Source organism: Copidosoma floridanum, unplaced genomic scaffold (genome assembly GCF_036245765.1).
Source record: "Copidosoma floridanum isolate Cflo_tuat_1 unplaced genomic scaffold, Cflo_Japanese_pri ptg000021l, whole genome shotgun sequence".
NCBI lineage: Eukaryota > Metazoa > Arthropoda > Insecta > Hymenoptera > Encyrtidae > Copidosoma > Copidosoma floridanum.
This window is the reverse complement of record NW_028321898.1, coordinates 29,116,937-29,135,122: the sequence shown is the minus strand read 5'-3', so window position 1 is coordinate 29,135,122 and position 18,186 is coordinate 29,116,937.

The window sequence follows — 18,186 nt, the reverse complement described above, 5'->3', positions numbered from 1 at the left end:
CGTGCGCAGGGTCTAGCCGGAGATCCGCCGAGATAGCCCACCTAGCTGGAAAAGCGCGTTTTCACTTTCCGGGTGGACGGGCGGGGCCGAGCGGTGGTTAATGGGGCGCGGTCGACTCGGCTGGAGGAGGCTGTTTTTTCTTTTTTTTTTCCCCCTGGTAAATAGGTATTTATGGGCTTGGACGGGGTGGAAGGTCATCTCGCGATGAATGATTGGTGAATTCGGGCTGATTGGAGACTCGTGGACGGAGGTTTCGATGGATCAGGATTGGGTGGTCCGATAAGGGTGCTGTGTCTGTTGGAGAATCTACACCGGGGAGTATAAAGAGGAAAAACAAATTTTGCAAGGAGATTCGTTGATGTGCAAATCAGGCTGGCAATACAATTTTATGTAGAGCTGATTAGACTCTTTGTCCGAACTAACACAAAGAAACCTCTTTTTTGCATACTTTAATCGAAATGATATAGCTTTGTGGTGAAGACTACAGTCAAAACCAATGGTTTTTTTTTTTTTTCTTTTCAATTTCGTTTGCACCATTTAGCGGGTAAACGAGTAAATTTTCCAAAATGTCTAGCACTAAAGTTCTGTGAGACGATAAAGTTTTTTCCGTTTCGTAACTCTTTCAAAGCCATGTAATTTAACTTGTACCTCCGGTAAGCGTGAAACGACTGCACGTTCGTTACGAGCGAAGCTTGCTGCGTGCATCGATCGGCTTTTGCAGTGCAGCTGATGATCCACACATACACACACGCGCGTGTAAGATCTTTTTTTTTTTTTTCTTTTTTTTTTAATCCGAAACACCTGGTCGATTCTCGGGACCGACGAGCGCGCGCGTGGGTGCTCCGATAATGCGCCGGCCGCGCCCCTTTTTTTATGTTGCGGCTTCGCTCTTTTTTTTTCTTTTCCTTTTTTTTTTTTACCACAAGCTGCGCCTCTCTTTTTTGGACGATATGGGTGTTTCAGCCTTGTTGTTTTTTTTTTTTTTTTTTATGTCTCTGCTGTGGTAAAAAATTGAAACAATTAATTTCAGATCATACGAAAAATACTTGCAGGCTACGATCAAAGCGTACACCCGTTTTTACATGTAATTTTTTATGATAAAGAAAAATTGAGCTTTCAATCAAAGCCCACTTGACGACTACATATATAGATACACCGTTCGAACGAGGAAACGTAAATTTTTCCAAACATTGGCGTTACAGGCTCTCCCAAATCCCTACGCGCCCAAATGTATAACATATACAATGCATATTCAATCATCGTGACAAAGGGATAACATTGATTCCACCCTATTTCTCACAGACATCATCATTCCCACCGTCACAAAAGCGAGAGCCGAAAGCCGGTGCTCTCGACTCCTCCCACGCCATAGAGAAAAACTCCCCCCTCCCTCCCCCAAAAAAAGAAATAATAATCTCCAACCTTGCCTTTGCATCGGTACTCGTGAGCCGCGCCGTGCGTACCGTGAGCATCGAGATAAAAGGATGAGAAACGGGGCCGCGTGTAAAAAGCTGCGGGTCCCCCTTTCCCTTTTGGGGGGCGCAATAATCGAGTGTATGGATGTATACACAGGGGCCAACGAGGCTCGATTGATCGGTTGTCGTGCGTAAAGCGTGAAAAATAGCGTTTTAATTGGTCCCGGACATCAAGTGGCCCGATGCAGCGTGAGTTGATGGATTTCGTGATGTAGGCTGGAATTAATTGGTCGTCGGACGCGTCCGATGGTCGGAGGTCTCTCGCGCCGATCGACGTATTGCCTTTTTCAAGGGGACCGTTTCATCGCCTTGGAAAATTTTGTCACTCCCATACGAACCGCCGTGCCTTTTTTTACAATCACGGGGGTTTTATCGGTGGGGCAATAATTAGGGCGCCTCCGCGAATCGTGAAAACTAAGGCGCATTGTTTTGCTTGGATGTGTGTATTCAAGGCGACGGCATATCTCCGATGGAAAACAAAAATTAAAATATTCCGCGCGTGAAAATATTTTTCTCCAACAACGGACTTTGATAATCATCGATAAATATTTATCAAAAAAAAAAATAAAGTAAAAGAGAGAGAGAGAATCACTTCTTTGTTTCATTGTCTCTCGCAGCGCAATAGTCGTATACCGTTTCTCTTTTTTAATGTATTTATATTTATTTGTTTTTTCATTTCCACTTAATTAGGTCAGAGATTTATTGCACAGCAAGTGGGACAAAGGAAACAATGTGCGCGGAAAATTTCGTTTGTCAAAGTGAAAAAAAAAAAAAAGGAAAAGTAGGCTCGCGTATCGCAAAAGTAGTCCTCGATCGCGTCACACGCACGAGACCCCCCCGAAAATGTATCCCAAACATCTGTCCGCGCTTCCAGTCCGAAATTAATTGCCTGCGCCCAAAAAAAAAAAAAAAATACCACGTGCACGAAGCCCCATCCAAGTTTCTGTGGTCGGTTGTGTGTGCACGCATAAGAGAGAAAAAAGAGCGGCACTGAGGGGAAAGGAAGGAGTGTATCGCGTTCGCTCGGTCGAAGACTAAATATTTACGTTGGCCTCCGATCTGCCTCCCACGCGCGCAGAACAACAGAGAGAAAAGATACACCTATACGTATACTTCTCCCGTGTACAATACACACTCCGGAAGTTCGAAGGTCGGAGTCAGCGCTGGCGTCGTCGTTCCATTTCGCTTATGATTACCCAAGTCGCGCCGAGGCGTTGAAAACTGGGTTGCCAACGTGTGGTGTGTCGTGGCTGCAGTGCGTGTTCTTATGTGTATTGCGCTTTTGGCGCCCCGTTTATGGCTCTGTACGCCAGGGTTTTGGGTTTTTATTTTTTTTTTTTCTCTTCGTAAATTAATGTACCGTAAGAGCTTCGGGCTTGACATTGTTTTTGTATAATAAAACCGCGCAGAGTGACGAGGGTTTTGGCGATGTACGCGCACTGATGCATGTGCAATCTGTTACGTGGCCGATGAGGATAATGAGGAAAACTAAACACATCTTAAAGTATCAGCTGACTTTATGTATATATAATGATTTTTACTTAATTTGTCTCAAACTTTCCGAAGTAAGCCATAACCAAGTAGTATATAATTTGTTACATGTCACAACAATTTATATACAGTCGTAGTTAGTGCCAATGAAAAAGTTGCGTTTTTATCGAATTCCTCTTTTAATTGGCTACTATTTTATTTTTCAATTGAATTTTAATAAATGAACTAAAAAAACAAAAAAAAAAACAAAACAAAAAAAAAAAAGGGAAAAGGTTGAATAACTGTTTCTGGCGATAAAATTATTCGACACGAAGAGAAGAAAAAAAAAAAAAAGATTCTAAGTAAAAAGTGTCAAGTAATTGACAGTCATAGATGGCAGGCAAGAGAACGTGACCCCTCGGGACTAAGACGTGAAGCAAAGGGATGAAAAAAAAAAAAATAATAAAAAAAATCATCTGCAGGCCAAAACAGCCTCTTCGTCAATTTGAAAATACCCTCCCTTCTTCACCTCCTCAGCTATTTTTAGCCCCACTCTCCCACATAGAGCCATCCACCACCAGCACCAATGCAGTACGAGTTGTATGGTATACCCATCGTCCGCGAAAAAAAAGGAAAAATTGGCGTGCACATATTATACATACAATACATCGCCTCGGGATGAATTCCTTTTGCTTTTTCCAACGGATCCTTGCCCGCAGCTCTCGCGCGATATATTTATAGGCTGCATGTGGCTCGTTCTCTCTTCTACCTGTATACCTGCACCAACGGAGGGAGAAGGGGACTGTGTCAAGGCGACTTCGCGGCGCAAGGATGTGCAAGTGGACAGGCACATTTGTATACATATATATATATGCCTACCCGCTGCCTTGTGCTGTTACACGATCGCGATAATGAATCAATTTTATCCCTCCCGCCGACGGCTGTTTTCTTCGTACTCCTTTTATCTCCGAGCGGATGCTTCGATTCATGGCCGAAGACGAAGGAGGAGATGCCTGATGGATCCCTCCGCTGGAGAATTCCATTCCATTGTTAATCGTTGCTCCTTCTATTTTTCCTTGGAAGGACAAGGTACATCGTATATCATTTTTCGCGGGGCAAATCAACGCCGAGTTGGATTATATTATTATGTTAAAGGTTGATGTGGTGTATACAAGTAACCCATATGGAATTGTAAAATATGTTTGTTATTAATGTCGCCGGGATGCTGTTTATATGGGTACCGGTATTGCGTAATTTATACATATTATAGGTGTAGTCGACGATTTGTCGCTGCGTCGGAGGTACAGAGGTATGCGAAATATGTAAGATTATTTTTATAGGTACTTACTTTCATAAATACGCTGTGAACGGGTCTTGATTGCCCCATTAGTATTTCATTGACTTTTATGTTTCATTCGTGCGTGAATGTGGGCAAACTTGGATATGGGTACCTTTTTCATTATTTTTCAAGTATAATTTCTTGCTCAAAGTCTAACTCATTATTCGTGCTAAAAAAAATTTTATTCCAAACAGTGCATTACAGTTTACAAGAGAAAATAATTTAGAAAAAAAAGTATTTAAATGTTTTATTTCAAATACTGTACAATAAAATTTCAAGTATAAAATGTATTGTATTTACCAGATAGAAAAAAATTTTTTTTTTAGTAGTTTACTTATTATGAATATCCATAAATAAAAATTTTTCGTCATAAAAACAAATGCACTTTATTGAAGAAAAAAATTTTTTCTAGTGAAATAATTAAGAATCCACGATATAATTATGTCCAAGTTTGACTGTGTGCGAAACACCTTTTTTCTTTATAAACAGATGAATAAATTTGTGTTTGTGTGTTTCTTGACAAATATTTTTGTGCCACTTACATTTAAATGTATTACGATTTCTAACGCAATGATGAAAATAAAAAAAATTTGTTATGTTTTTTTTACGCTTATCCACGCAAAATCGTAAAAGAATACCAATGTGAATTAAAATATTGACGATACTAAATTTAATCTTTATCTTCCGTCTGTGCCATCCATCAAAGAAGAGTACAAGAATACTCTCGGCCAATATTTCACAAAATCACGATGCGCATCGCGCCCACGTACACAATCCTATTAACCAAAAACTTCTCGTGCACACAAAACAGCCTTTTTTTTTCTTTTCACGCAGTCCCGACGCGAATCGTAAAAACGACGAGTATAAAAAGCCGGCCTTGACTTTCCAACGTGTTTGTAAACCAAACAAAAATCGTCCCGTGCTTTAAAAAATAAAACGCGAATTATTAGCCTCAAGGTTTTTTTTTCGCGTTACGTGTATGTGTGCTGCGTCTGCGTCCCCTGGGACTTTTGCATATACGCTTTTTTTGATAAATTGACGTTTGCTATTTTACTCTTGCCCGGTGCGAATTTTTTTTTTTGTTTCATTCTTTGTCTCGTTAACTTTTCACGCTGATTTCTATTTTGAACAGCAAAACAACTGTTAATCTAAAAATTCATTGTGCACACCTATAAAACTTTCGTTACGTAACCGACCGACATTTTTTAAGTCACGAAGTAAAAAAAGAGCAAAAACAAATAACTGAATGGATCTCATGAAATAATTTATTACCGTGCGATTTTTTTAACCTTTCCATATTCGTAAAAAGAACAAATTCTACCGTAAGTCACACAAGCTATTAATAAAAAAAAAAAAAAAAAAAAAAAAAAAACAATTAAACAACGCAATAAAGATCAACTGTAAGTAAAACAAATCTAGTAAACGTATAATATACAGGACACCGAAAGCCGCAACTATAGTTCCAGGAATCCGTTGAGCCAATTCGCGCGTGCACCTCTATAAATATACATACGTTATATGAAATAACTTGCATTTATTAAAATTGCTGGAGAGAGAGGGAGACAAGTATTTTACAACGACTGCTCTCTGCTGCTGAGCACTTGTCTTTAATTTTATTACCTCCCTTTTTTAATGAATTGATGATGCTGCGGCTGGTGAAGCCTAGTTTTACTCGCTGCTTGCTCTTGTCCTCTGCGCAAATCAACACTGCAGTATAGTTGCAAGCCATTACGTTTACGCTAAAACCAATGCTATCCTAGAAATTTCGAAATAACTGTCTCATGCGTCAAAGTCGTAACTAAAGTAATTTTTGTTCAATTTCAGATTCAACATTTTGGAACAATCACCGTACGGAGAAGTGACTGCGTAAGTAAAAATTATTTAAACATATTATTTTTCCACCAACAATTAACTATTAAACATACACCCCTAAGTATACATGAGATAAGCACATCTATTCGCCTTTAAATCAACACGCATCCTCGGGGCAAAATACCAAGTACGCATACATGCTTGCACAAAGTACGAAGCAAAATCACACGCCCAACTCGAAATAAAACGACGAGTGTATACGTAATCTAACGCAAGTATGCCCGCACCCGACTGTTATACCTGCATATGTAAGTTAGCAACGTGTACATAATGTACACCTATTACGCGTGTACTGCTCGATTGTTGTCACCGCACGTGCTCCAAGAGATTTAGCAATCCCTCTGAATCAGCTTAATTGATTCTCCGATCGAGGCGCCGGCCGACACCTCTTTACGGACTACTACTACTCATTATGCAACAAAAAAAAAAAACAACTCTTCCTCTCCGACCGGGCGTCGCGTCGTTATATTAATATCCACGACGACGCCCCCTCGCGGCTCCGATCGGACGAGCGTAATGAAAGACCGCAGCACACGCGGGAGGTATATATATATATGTCATGCTCGCCTCCAGCCTCATACACACACGCTATTAGCATAACATTGACGCGTAAGTATGTATACGCAAAAAAAAAGAAAAAAAAGAACGAGAGAGATGTATATATACTGTGCGTTGTTATTAATAATATTCGGCTATAGCGCGTCGTCTGCTATGCTGTAATCGACAAAGTGGCGCCTGTACGCGCATTAAATGCATAACAGCGGCAGAAGTAACACACGAGAGGCGCGTAATCGCTTTTAAATAATCGGCTGAATCACCGCTTGTGCGCTCTCTGATTGCTTACTTCTTTCGAATCTCCCCCCCCCCCGTTTCGAAAGAGGTTAGGTTATCCGAACACGTGGGGGGCGGTGGGGGGTATCGAATAATTTTTTTTTTGATCGGGAGATCGCTCAGCGTTCTCGGAATGCACATCGGGAAGTATGTCACGTGTAAATTATCCGGCTGCGAAGTAATGGCAGATGCGAAAATAAATTGGGCTCGCGCAATTTCGCTTTGTCGCCTTTTTGGCTCTTGCGAAATCGTGCGTGAGATATGTGCATGCAGGTAGGTACACGTAACGCTCACGGCAATGGTGTTTATCGGATGTGTGTGCGAGTTGATCGGATAATAATATGTAGTTTAGTTGGGACGGGGTTGTGTTTATCTTCGAACATAACCTTAAAGATGCTCATTTTTTTTGAGATGTCACGAGCACGCGGGATCGAAGGGAAAGCGAGAGTGTCCTTAATTGGCACGCATCATTATAGCTCGTTACGTAATGCCATTAGGCTCGATGCAAAGTAGCATTTTCGTGGATGAAAAGAAAAAAGAAAAAAAAAGTCGTCTACCGTTGCCATACAAGTCCTTGCGAATGCAGATTTCCTCGAGGCGCGGAGAAAGTCGAGCTCTTTATGGTGTTTGTACCTAAAAATCGGTGTGCGCTGAGTACGTATGTATACGTATAGGTTGTCCTATACGCTTTGTTGGGCGAAGAGGAAAAACAAAAGGGGGAGGTGCGCTTTGTACGCGCGGGTTATTAGCATCGAGGAAAGCTAAGGAGGCTAAATGATGTCGGACACGTGCACTGTCGTCCCCTCCTTCCGCCTGAAAGAATATAGTCCGTGAAAACGGGCCGAGGTAGTAGTACACGATAATACGTGTTATGCTTTGAGGGTTTATCCTTGTGAGGTTCACCGATATTGCGCAGTGGTACTTACTTGGTACTTTGTGTAAGTATATAGGGAAATGAGAATGAAAGGGTAAACGGGGTTTACTGTCTTGTTGGTAATTACTTTGTTGCTTTTTTTTTTTTCTCAATCAGTGGCTAAATTTGTAATAAAAACTTTACGCTTGTGTCTACAAGTTGTTGCTAATGTTTTTAAATTGTTTACGGAAAAACAATTCATCCCAAAATGTCAACTGACAACGTTAGATGTTCTAGGTCGATTTACTGTCAATTTAAATCGCGTTACTTCTCTAAAGATTGGCGATTTTTTGTAATCAACACTTTGTTTCCAAATATCAACTCTATTCGGCTGCATTTTTTTTTTTTGCATTTGAAATGCATCTCGAGCAACAGGTAAAAACATTCAGGTACGTCTCCAAATCGTCTCTAACAACGAATTGTAGAGGAAAGCGCGTGATTTCACCCCGCGCGCCTCTGTACTATATACTTCCAGTTTAGTCACGAGAAAGTGTCGCGCGAAGGTGAGGCCGCAGAAGGAAAAATCTAAATTTTCAAGAACATGTACGGCGTCAGAAAAAAAAAAAAAAAAAAAGTTTATACATAGATAGACACGCGGACCCACGTGTATACACACAGAGGCAACGGGAGCGGCGTTCCTTTGAAATTAGCATCCGTCCGATTGTAGGGGGAGCGATAAATTTGCTCGCCTTTTAAAGAACATTTATAATTTGTAATGCGATTTCACCCGCGTCACTCTCCATGTTACAATACCGTATACGCGCGCAAAGCCATAGGCTGTGCAACCTCAGGCTGCTCCTCGGTAGCGAGAGACAAGCGATTATGAGATTCTGTTTCGTGTCTTATGTGTACCAGTACCACCCAAGTGTGCTTGTTGCCTCTCTCTCTCTTTATCATATATGGTGCATACTCAGAATCGATTAGAATAATTATTATCAACGTATGGGTTGCAGCTGTACGGGTACACTGCTCTCTCATTATTATTCGCGTTTTCGTTGCTCTGCAGCGCTGACGCAATGTCTGCTCTACATATTTTATGATATATTTATTTTATTTATCAAGATTTTCGATTCCGCGTATATATATGTTATACACACGTGCAAGTACACAAGAGCAGAGAGATCGTGCGAACGCGGTGGCGTTTGTCCAATTGATTAGCATAAAATCAATTTGCTCGAGGCCCATGTGTATTATATATGTATACGTACAGGAGAGCAAATGCGCGCCGTTCTATTGTGTATAGGCGCGTGTGACCTAATGCGGAATTAATAGTACCGGGTACAAATATATGTGGCTTTGCGCGTATGCATACACCTATCTATAGCCGCGGGCCCGCGTTTGTTACGCGATACACGTATATGCATGCACGTAAACGTATAAACGTACGTGTTTTCCTTTGTTCGCCAAAGTGATGCATATCGAAAATAATGGCCACTGCGGAGGATGTTTTTTTTTTTTTTTTTTTTCCTTTTCTTCCTTTGATCTTTTTTCAAATAACGTCGTTGGGTTGTTTGCGTTTGCACTCGCGCGAGATAAATATTCGAGATAGAAGCCGGGAAATTTTTGCAGAAACTCGCGAAATCGACAGTCCGAAATGTTGGATTTTGAATTTGAATTTCGTAGAACACAATGTTCGAGGACAATATCTGCCGAAACTCTCGGTCTGGAGTGTCCAAAGCATTAATTAATTTTTTATCGTTTATCCGCAAGCGAAATATTTCCAGAAAAATTTAGCCTGTACAGTCTCTCCTGTAATCAATACTCATTTGCAGAGTCAGAGGCATATCTGTATTTGTACACATTCGAATCTTGAATACAAGCGGTAACGAGGTTTGTGATTTACTTTGAGGAAAACGAAAGCGTTCCAATTATGATAACCGAGTTATCCCAATTAATAATTTCATTAGAGGAATACCGTGTTACAGTTCGATACGCCAAATTTATTTTTAATAGGCACACCAAGCATACGTTTTTTATCTCAATTTTTCACACTGCAGAAATTAAAAAAAAAAAAAAAAAAAAAAAAAAAATTAACAAACGACAGAGCCTCCTGTATAATTATTGTGCGCACAACAACCGTGTGTAGCGCTCTTGTATCTTAACTTTCATACAACACACGCGTTTCTATATACTCTCGAATCCGTGTTATTAAATTCACGAGAACGCGTTTTGCGTCCAAAAAAAAAAAAAAAGAAAAAAAAACACTGTACATGTATATAATCTTGTAAATTAACGAAACACTCCCAACGCAGGATGTGGGCGGTGAATGTCAAGGTCAGCGGTCCTCTTGTGCAAAACCATCGGCCTCCACGTCCTCTTCAGCTGTATCGTTAATGTCGATGCAGATTACAGTGCGTTTCCTTTTCTCTCTCTCGCTTGGATTGTATTTTTCCTTTGTTTTCGCTAAAAAAAAAAAAAAAAAAACTGGAGGATATATTTTTTTCGATTTCATTTTAGTTATCGCTTTTTGTGCTGTATAAAGTCGTAAGAGGACGTGGTCGCACCCACCCACTCTCACCCAAAAACCGATACGTATAATGTGTACCATTGTGTTCTTCGAAAAAAAAATGAAAAGTCGCATTGGGAATTAACATTTTTCATCAAAAGACCGACAAGTAAGCCTCGTTGCCTCAATTACAATTTCACTATGTAAAACTATCACGTATAGCTGTTTAAGATGCACATTGAGGTAGTTTTTAAACTCCAAAGCCCATCAACGGGTCCCACAAAGCCACAAACAATGGCATCCGTACACGGATTAACAACCACCGCAATAATCCACATCCGGACCATTTGCAAGGCCGTTCGCGCGCGCCCATAGAACCGCGCAAGGAGTATAAAAAAAAAAAATAAAAAAAAAAAAAAGCGACGCGTCGCTTTATGGGCCATCAGTTGACGCTCGTAAAGCAAGTTGTACCCAACGCACAAAGGGACAAGAGGGGACGAGCTTCGCGTAAAACATAGCGCCCATCGTTTTTCAACTCCTCGTCACTTTTAACTTTCATCCCTCGGCCCCTTTGGCGCGTATAATAATCGCGTTGTATAGCTGTTGCGTCGAGGAATGCATGGAAGCTCCGAGGATTAAATGCTCGGGGGGGTAGTCACGGAGAGTTTAGGGGTTATTGTCCCGTTTGTTTCCCCATTCATTATCGCACTTGGCCACGTAAGTCTTTATTATACGCGCCTTCACGTGATGCAGCTGTGACGCTCGTCTCGATCGCTCGCGCGAAAAGAGAGAAAAAAAAAAAAAAAAAAAAAGGTCGACACGTCGTGCAATAGTCATCGTTGACGCCGCGACAAATTGCCACTGTCCGCGTTCCAGTGTCAGGCGGGGCAGCCAATTGCCCCTCGCGCCTCGCGGAAACTCGTTTCTTTCTTTTTTTCCCTCTCTGTCTTCGCACGAGGCGCGAGCGAAGATCGGGAAATTGCTCTAATAAACTTAGCCGCACCGGATGCCCCCCTTATTTTTTTTTCCCCCCCAGAGTCTCGTTTCAATCGGTTATACATATACAGAGAGGAGGTGGAGGAGATGCGCGACAAAAGAAAAAATTTGTCGAAGCAATTGACGCGAAAAAGAAATTATACATATTATTTTTTCTGTTTTAAAACACTTCCATGGGTGCTGGTACAGCGAGAGAGAGAGCATCGTTGTCATTTTTCTGCGCATGTCTCTGCCCGCAAGTACATTGTGCGCCCTGCAGATGCGTTCCCATTGCAATCGTCGCGTCGTTATAGATAATAGCGGGGCTCTAAGCGTAGCGCGACGCGATAAAAAGCTCGATGGTCGAGCACAAAGCATCGCCGTGAGTAAGTTATGTACATATGCGACTTTGCCGAGAGAGAGTTCGCTGGGGGGCCGCGAAAGTGAACGAGAGAATCGGGAGGGGCGAGGCAATGAAGGTTCAACGGCACGCGCTCGTAATTTTAGATCCTCCCCCTCTCCTCTCGTTGGGAGGGACGCGGGCTCGTTCCTTTCTTTCTTCGCGCGATAAGACACGCTCGCGACGACTCTGTTGGGCATACCACACTTGTACCTTTTCTTTTTCTTTTTTTTTCTCTCTTTGTTATATTAAAATCGCAGCTGCGTCCAATAAAATGTGCGACGCTACATAGCCACGATCGAGTGAGTTTCCATCACGTGTTGAGCTTTGAAAATCGCCACGCAGTGTACTCCTCGAACGTAGGCTCTTTTCGGAGGATAAGCCTTCATTGCGCAACACGAGAGCGACAAACAAGCAATTAGGTCCACCGGAGAGGGCCCCGAAATCATACACGCACGCGCCTCCTCCACACATTACATACATTATCCGCGGAGGGGGACACCATCACCCAAAGATAATATACTCTACAACGTAAAACGTGTACACACTCGCATAGTGTCTTACGTATGTACAGTATACGTGGTATAAAATATACGATGAGCAAGCGAGAGCGCGTCAATTGACGGGCGAAAGGGGATAAGCGCGCATTCACGTCCCTCCAGTCATACAAGCCCCTTATGGTCGTATATTATATTGTAGCCCAGAGTTATGCCGGCGACGGAGGACGGGCCGTAAGACCATGTCCCTCCATCTCTCGTGGTACTTATAATATACAGCTTTTCAGCGGATTATTAAGCGTAATTTGATGTGTCGCGCGCTCGTGCGCCCCTTTCGGTGGCTATACGCGCGTGTATACGTGTGCCTTCGGAGGAGGAGGGAAAGCCGCTCTTTTCCGGCTCGCGCGAACACACGCGCACAATATATTGTGGGGACGCCACGGAATTTCGGCCTCAATTGCAAGCAGCTGGCCGTGTATGTACGTGTGGGTGTGTAATTCACCCTTTTGTCGTATACGCTCGCTCGAGACGTGTACTCGGTGGAATGGATAGGACAGCTGTAATTACAGATGCCGCGGTGCGGGAGTGTTTACAGCCGTGCCTTGTATTTATTGGTCCGTGTGGATGCCACTTTGGTTTCGCTTTTCACTTTCTGTACTTAATCGTAGGGTGAAAAATACAATTCATATTTGACAACTTTTTTTACGATATGAAACGAACAAAAAAAAAAAAAATATACATCAAAGCCTTACAATGCATGATCAAGGGTAGGTATATATTTAATTTTTCATAACAATGCAGTAAATGACAATGAGTTGGCGTTTATTTTGATTGATAAGTTACAAGTATCTTTGTTACAGCAATCATTAATCATTCGTAGGTATTTCATATCCTCGCCAAGTGTGTGTAAGAGCTGCTGTGTGTACACCTGACCTAAAAATATTATGTATTTTAGTTATGTGAAAGATTGACTAGTAAATTGTAATTTTTCCACTTTTCCGTTAGGATCTCCCCTTTAAATTAATAATTTTTTTTTAAACGGCTCCTACAACATTCTTCAGTGCCAGTAACATTGCGTTGGTAGCACCCACGGTGTACTTTACGGAAAAAGCAGTATCTAATCTAATCGGAGCAAAACGTGTTGCACCTCGTGAACTCAAAACACTTTTCTATATAGATAATACTTGCGCTGATGGCGTAACCTACATACATATTGTTCTGTTTGGACGCAACGTTGAAGCTCCATCTGAATAATTGATGCTTACCCTGATGTATAATATGTGCGAAACTTATGCTGACCGGAGCAATGTTTCGTCCACGTGTGAGGATCGATTAGTGCGAGGAATTCGGATAACCGCCCAACAGTAAGAGCCAATAACCGCGTGCTTGCTCGTAAATCACGAATTTCCATCAGTTCGTTCAACATACCATCGTCCCGATAAGGCGCACATGGCTCTCGTACTTCCCAAACACCAAATCACCTCTCGGATGCACTTACACTCACTTCCCCGAGCTCTCTCGAAGGCTGCCAGTAAAGAGAGGGAGAGGGAGCGCTCGTAGAGGTGATAACGCGAGAAATAAGCCAGCTATTTTACGCCAGAAGGGGGGGCTTGAAAGCTCGTAAAAAAAAAAGGAAAAAAAGAGAGAGCCGGCTTTTAGCGTAACACGGGGCACATATTTACTACGGATAAGCTGCCGGACACGACGGACGCGCGTGTTGGGCCATTTAGGCCTGCAGCGAAGGGGGGGACTTTTATCCCCTTCATCTATTTTGTTAATCTACTCTCGGGTGGGCTTGGCTACCTTTTTTTTTTTATTTTTTTTTTTTGTGCAACAACGTTGACCCCCGCTTTTTGGCCTGCCGGGGGTTTATGTATGCGCGCGTTTCCACGAAAGACTCTTTTCTTGTAAGGGCTTTGGTGTCGTGCTGCGTTCTTTCATATTCGCGATATGAAATTGAATTTTTTTTTTCTTACTATTCACGGCGAACACTACGTCAGGGTGAGGCTGAATTATTGTTTGCGATTACAACCTGTATATTGATGGCGTATCGAGTGACACTACGTGTGCACCGTCATGTGTCATCTGTCACGTAAAGACATTTAAATTGTAGGATGGCATTGATTCCCTGATGTTGTATAATGCTCATTCGAGTGATGAAATTACCATTGTTCGAAAGTGAAAAAACTAATAAGTATAAATTTTTTTCGTACGTAGGCTGCGTAATTCAAGATCCGAGATACGTTTTGACGGTAAAAAAGTCAGACAGATAATGCAAAAACATGTTGTCCAGAATATGTTCAAACAAATGTGGAAATGAAAAATATTTTCGAGCCGATCAAAATGTAATTAACAACATTGTCTTGAGCAAACAGTTTTATTCGATCTATATTTGAGAAAACCTTTTTCTTGAATTTATTTTTTATCTCTTACAGCGAGGACACCACCGTTTTCCTTTGAACCTCCTGGTATCCAAACAGCTAATCTTGATTATTTATATAGAAATCAAACGTAATAAAAATCAAACTCTTCACTTCTGTCCCCACCAAGTCCGAATTCACCGAAAATCCTTCCTGCAAAAGAAAAAATACACACACACTCGTTTCGAGTAAGTGCGCAATACGCAGAACCAATCTCGTTAATAAAGCGAAGAGTCTTAAACGGTAAGGCACAAAAGAGGTTCGCGCTTCACCAGACCATGAAAAAAAAAAAAGGAGAAAAATTCCTCGCCAACAGCAGCAGCTTGACTTCCTCGTAAACCCTTCCACTTTCTTTATCGTCCATCAAAAAGATAAAAAAAAAAAGAAAAAAAGTAATACTCACTTCTCTCCTTCCCGTACACTCTCTTAAAAGTATCTGCCCTATCTAAAAGCAAAAGAGAGAGAGCTTACGGCCATCCGTGCTCTTAAAGGTTAAAGTGTTAATGTCGCGCGATTGCCGTCGTCGTCGCGGCTCCAGGCGGTCGACCAACTCTATATTATAAATGTCCAAACGCGCGTGTAACCATATATATACCTTTAGGTTTTTTTTTCTTTTTTTTCATCCACCCGCGGTGTGTGGTAACCGTACCAACAGTCACGCTCGTTAAAGAAGCACCTACACCTATTGTGTATGGGAGTATTTTCGGTAAATAATGTTAATCTCTAGCTGAATTTTTTTCGCTGACATTAAACGACACTCTTTGTGTACCGTGTGCGTGTTTTGTTCTTTGAGCGCGGCGTCTTCACCTTGAACGCATCACGTATAGCCAAAAATGCTAACGATTAAAGTCATTAGGCGTGAGAATTTTAATGAAACTCGTGGCGGTTAACGTCGTTTAAGGGGAGACGCAATCATTTTGTGAACATTTATACGCTTTGAAATAATATTCTTACCTAAAACGTGAAGTCCATTGTCTTTGTTGAAAACATTTTTAAAAATTACTGTTTATACAATATTAAACGTAAATCGGGCAATACATATATAATATTGGAAATTAAAGTTCACACCATACAGTTATTGAAAAAAAAAATATATTCCAAACACTTGATTTATTTTCAAATTTTTTTTTTTTTATGTATGTAAAGTTGATGCATTATTTGCAATCTTTAATTAATGAAAACAAAATTTTCCAACGAAAAAAACGTACAAATTTTATCGAAACGAGTCTTCTCAATAGAATTGGCTTTAATAGAAATACACCGGCAACGGAGTCGAAAATTCTCTTAATTCGTTTGTCACTCTATGAACTCAAGGCGATCAAAGTGCAATCTGTCGCATTTTTTAATCGTATGGATACCCTAAAAACAATTCCTTTTAAAACAGGCGTTTGACAATGATTTCTCATTGGCCAACGTTAAACGACATCAGAATTGCGCACTTAATTATTTTTTAACCGCTCTTCGGTTATCTCGCTCGAAGCTCGTTTACGCGGAATCGATTCTATGCTTTGACGTTCCCTCGACCAATAAATTCTTCCACGACGGAACTGATAACCCGAAGGTCGAACTCGAGGAAAAATTGAAAAATTCTCACGCGTAACGCTCCAATACCTGCCACGTGTATTACGTGCATTGCGCAACCGAGGTCACGCCCATTAGCATCGCTTTGATTTCCGATCACTTTATTCCGACTTGGTCGCCGTCGTCTTCGTTTAGCTAATCAACTCCGGGGATAATATCGGCGGGACCCATCACGTCTCGGTTTGCTCACGGCGTCGTTAAATCGTAAATAATAACAACAGGAGCGAGGGAGACGGGCGTCGATTATTCGCAATTTTCATTGCTCGCCTGGGACCCGCATGAGGTCGCGGATCCGTGCACGTGCGCGGTGTATTTCATCGGGGTTTATTGTGTAATAAGCTGCATCGGCGCAATGACGGAGCCGAGCGCCTCGTCTCGGTGTAATATGATAATTACCACGACGGATAATATTTTTACGCTTCTCGGAATCGCGGTTGGCTTTTATTGATGCACGTTTGTATACCTTGACGCGCGAAGGACCGCGTTGCGTCTCGTTGGAAAATAACCCACGGGGGATGTGTTCGGTGTAATTGTTTTTATTTTTTTGATTGATCGCTGTGAGACCGCGACGCGTACGTTTATATATATCGTGCACGTCTCACAACAATGGAGACGAGATAATTGTTTTTATACTTTTGACCGTAATTTTTTAACACGTCATAAATCGTTGTACCGGTAAAAAGCTTCATTCCGTCGGTCCAAACCATAATATTCCCGTAGCAAATGGAAAAGGGAAAAAAAAAGCAAGCGAATCTCCATATGCCTTTGGAAACTGCTAGCAAAAATAAATAACCCGGTCCCCTCTTAGGAAATCCGACGGCTCCCCTCCACTCCGAAGCTATTAATTTCTAGCAACGAGCCACAGCCGACGCCGTGCATACGACAAATGAATTAGAGTAGAAAAAAAAAAAAAAATGGGCAAGGTTCGCCACCCTCTTGTGGTGGAGATTGGTCGAACGAGTCGGCCACGAGCCAAGTAGTTCGGGACACCGGCGATCCAAACCAAACAAAAAGATGAATTTTCTTCCCCCCCCCCTTTCCTTTTCCTTTTTTAAATATATGTGTTGGTGCGGTGTACCCATTGCAAGGGGGTCAAATTCAATTGGGTGGGGTCGACACGTCGATGGCAAACGCCGTATAAGATATCGAAATTCATGCGAGAATCGAGAAATATGTAGCCATTACAAAATTATGCCGCTATACACTCGTCGACCGATTTCTCCCCCCAAATAACCCCCTAAATTAGATTAACCACCGAATTAAAACTTTTTCCGACCCCTCGCTCAAATTACGGCATTTCGTTGCCACTTCCAACGATTGGGCCGACCCCTAGCTCGAATTCAATCCCAAGCTAAAAGCCTCAACCTGTTTGAAAAAAGAGCCAGCCCGAAGGGATGCATCGTAAAGAGAGAAAAAAAAAAAAAAAAAAAAAAAAGTTCAACACACACAGACACGTATACGAGTACAAAGAAAAAAAAAGGTAAAAGGAAGCCACAGTAGTGTAAAAAAGTGCTGTGTACACACAAAGAAAAAGGAAAAGAAAAAACTAAGATGAACGAAAGCTGTATAGTGTAAGAGGTACACAAGTATATAAAAGTTCTGGGCTCCGTCTTTGGCCGAGAAGTTTGAGTCTTTGGGTGACGGGACGAGGTGGCAGGGTTGGGGGGAGGGGTTCACGGTCAACGTGCGTGCGGCCCCAGCCAGTCTGGGCGTCGGGACGCTTTGGCGCCACGTCTGCGCGACTCTACCCCGCGCCCCTCGCGTAGAGGGTGGGCTTCCGCGTATAGTAGGTCTATGAGGTACACACACACACACACAAGCGACTGCCTGCGCGCGGAACTCGTAAATTCACGGGGACGCGTGTTTGGGCTGGCTCGTTTACCTTATCGTGGCACCGCATCGACGCCCGTTCACGGGGGGGTCCCCACAGTACGCGTAATTTTACGTGCGTCGCGCGCCATATGACG